At 43.1% G+C, this 3,653-nt stretch overlaps 1 non-coding gene across 1 annotated transcript; it reads right to left on the reverse strand.

Moving 5' to 3' along the window:
• On the reverse strand, nucleotides 1–78 carry trnav-aac. The gene has a single exon. It is a non-coding gene; the product is annotated as a tRNA-Val (tRNA).
• Between the last annotated feature and the right edge of the window lie 3,575 nt (nucleotides 79–3,653).

Genomic DNA, 3,653 nt, shown 5'->3' on the forward strand with positions numbered 1-3,653 from the left:
TGTTTCTGCTCGGTTTTGAACCGAGGACCTTTCGCGTGTTAGGCGAACGTGATGACCACTACACTACACTACAGAAACTCCTGGAGCTTTACTTGTGCTCTGTCAGGGAAAATTACACACCATTAGAGCAGATTGACAAGCTGCGTGCGTGAAATCCACACGCGTTCACAGAAGACCTCCTTAAGTTCACAGCAGGAGCTGCAGAACTGCTTTTTGAGAATCCACAGTGGTCATTTCTTTTGTGCTTTGTTGAAAATTACTTGGATACTAGCACAGACTCTGCTGGCCTGGCAGTTACCACAGCCTAGAGTGACTCAATATTTTTTTCTTCACACCTGTGTAAAGAAATGCCTTCACAGATTAGAGCGGCAGAAAAACTTTTACCTTTGCTCTGTCAGGAAAATTGGACACCTTCACAGCAAATTGACAAGCTGCGTGAAATCCACACACGTGTCAAGGCAGACTTCCTTGAGTTCCTGCTTTAACCTACTCAGAGATAAAAGCCTTCTGTAGCGTGAAAAACCTTTTATCAGGTGGCCATTTCTTTACAGAAAATACTGGAGCTTGTGCTGTGCTCTGTCAGGAAAATTGGACAGCTTCACAGCAGATTGACAAGCAGATTCCACACACACAAGGCAGACTTCCTTGAGTTCCTGCTTTAACCTACTCAGAGTTAAAAGCCTTTTAGCGTGAAAAACCTTTTTTATCAGGTGGCCATTTCTTTACAGAAAATACTGGAGCTTGTGCTGTGCTCTGTCAGGGAAAATTGACACCTTCACAGCAAATTGACAAGCTGCGTGAAATCCACACACGTGTCAAGGCAGACTTCCTTGAGTTCCTGCTCTAACCTACTTGGAGATAAAAGCCTTCTTAGAGTGAAAAACCTTTTATCAGGTGGCCATTTCTTTACAGAAAATACTGGAGCTTGTGCTGTGCTCTGTCAGGAAAATTGGACACCTTCACAGCAAATTGACAAGCTGCGTGAAATCCACACACGTGTCAAGGCAGACTTCCTTGAGTTCCTGCTCTAACCTACTTGGAGATAAAAGCCTTCTTAGAGTGAAAAAAAACCTTTATCAGGTGGCCATTTCTTTACAGAAAATACTGGAGCTTGTGCTGTGCTCTGTCAGGGAAAATTGGACAGCTTCACAGCAGATTGACAAGGCAGACTTCCTTGAGACTTCCTTCTTGCTTTAACCTACTATGAGATAAAAGCCTTTTCTGTAGCGTGAAAAACCTTTTATCTGGGGCCATTTCTTTACAGAAAATACTGGAGCTTGTGCTGTGCTCTGTCAGGAAAATTGGACACCTTCACAGCAGATTGACAAGCTGCGTGAAATCCACACACACGTCAGAAGACTTCCTTGAGTTCCTGCTTTAACCTACTGAGATAAAAGCCTTCTTACGTGCAAAACCTTTAGGGTGGCCATTTCTCGCAAAAATAAGAAGCAATGTTTCTGCTCTGTTTTGAAACCGAGGACCTTTCACAGCAAATTAGACAAACGTGATGACCACTACACTACAGAAACTCCTGGAGCTCCTGCTTTAACTTGTGCTCTGTCAGGAAAATTACACACCATTAGAAAGATTGACAAGTGCCATTTCTGCGTGAAATCCACACGCGCTTGTGCTGTGCACTGAAGACCTCCTTGAAGTTCACAGCAGGAGCTGCAGAACTGCTTTTGAGAATCCACAGTGGTCATTTCTTTTGTGCTTTGTTGAAAATTACTTGGATACTAGCACAGACTCTGCTGGCCTGGCAGTTACCACAGCCTAGAGTGACTCAATATTTTTCTTCACACCTGTGTAAAGAAATGCCTTCACAGACAGAAACACCTACTGAAAAACTTGTGCTTTGCTCTGTCAGGAAAAATTGGACACCTTCACAGCAAATTGACAAGCTGCGTGAAATCCACACACGTGTCAAGGCAGACTTCCTTGAGTTCCTGCTTTAACCTACTTGGAGTTAAAAGCCTTTAGAGTGAAAAACCTTATCAGGTGGCCATTTCTTTACAGAAAATACTGGAGCTTGTGCTGTGCTCTGTCAGGAAAATTGGACACCTTCACAGCAAATTGACAAGCTGCGTGAAATCCACACACGTGTCAAGGCAGACTTCCTTGAGTTCCTGCTTTAACCTACTCTCAGAGTTAAAAGCCTTTGTAGCGTGAAAACCTTTTATCAGGTGGCCATTTCTTTACAGAAAATACTGGAGCTTGTGCTGTGCTCTGTCAGGAAAATTGGACACCTTCACAGCAAATTGACAAGCTGCGTGAAATCCACACACGTGTCAAGGCAGACTTCCTTGAGTTCCTGCTCTAACCTACTTGAGAGATAAAAGCCTTCTTAGAGTGAAAAACCTTTATCAGGTGGCCATTTCTTTACAGAAAATACTGGAGCTTGTGCTGTGCTCTGTCAGGGAAAATTGGACACCTTCACAGCAAATTGACAAGCTGCGTGAAATCCACACATGTGTCAAGGCAGACTTCCTTGAGTTCCTGCTCTAACCTACTTGGAGATAAAAGCCTTCTTAGAGTGAAAAACTTTTATCAGGTGGCCATTTCTTTACAGAAAATACTGGAGCTTGTGCTGTGCTCTGTCAGGAAAATTGGACAGCTTCACAGCAGATTGACAAGGCAGACTTCCTTGAGTTCCTTGAGTTCCTGCTTTAACCTACCTATGAGATAAAAGCCTTCTTAGCGTGAAAAACCTTTTATCAGGTGGCCATTTCTTTACAGAAAATAAAAAGCTGTGCCTGCTTGTCAGGTGCACTGTCAGGAAAATTGACAAGCTTCACACCACTTGACACTACAGACTTCTTGAAACTTTCTTTTTTTTTCTACCATGATTTACCTGGAACGTCAGAAAGACTTTAGGAATTCTCGCAAAACAAGAAGCAATGTTTCTGCTCGGTTTTGAACCGAGGACCTTTCGCATTTTAGCTAACGTGATGACCACTACACTACAGAAAGAAACTGGAGCTTTACTTGTGCTCTGTCAGGAAAAATTACACACCATTAGAGCAGATTGACAAGCTGCGTGAAATCCACACGCGTTTCTTTCACAGAAGACCTCCTTAAGTTCACAGCAGGAGCTGCAGAACTGCTTTTGAGAATCCACAGTGGTCATTTCTTTTGTGCTTTGTTGAAAATTACTTGGATACTAGCACAGACTCTGCTGGCCTGGCAGTTACCACAGCCTAGAGTGACTCAATATTTTTCTTCACACCTGTGTAAAGAAATGCTTTCACAGATTAGAAGCGGCAGAAAAACCTTTTACCTTTGCTCTGTCAGGGAAAATTGACACCTTCACAGCAAATTGACAAGCTGCGTGAAATCCACACACGTGTCAAGGCAGACTTCCTTGAGTTCCTGCTTTAACCTACTTGGAGATAAAAGCTTTTAGAGTGAAAAACCTTTTATCAGGTGGCCATTTCTTTACAGAAAATACTGGAGCTTGTGCTGTGCTCTGTCAGGGAAAATTGGACAGCTTCACAGCAGATTGACAAGGCAGACTTCCTTGAGTTCCTGCTTTAACCTACTCAGAGTTAAAAGCCTTTGTAGCGTGAAAAACCTTTTATCAGGTGGCCATTTCTTTACAGAAAATACTGGAGCTTGTGCTGTGCTCTGTCAGGGAAAATTGGACACCTTCACAG

Source organism: Puntigrus tetrazona, unplaced genomic scaffold, assembly GCF_018831695.1.
Source record: "Puntigrus tetrazona isolate hp1 unplaced genomic scaffold, ASM1883169v1 S000000499, whole genome shotgun sequence".
NCBI classification, from domain to species: domain Eukaryota; kingdom Metazoa; phylum Chordata; class Actinopteri; order Cypriniformes; family Cyprinidae; genus Puntigrus; species Puntigrus tetrazona.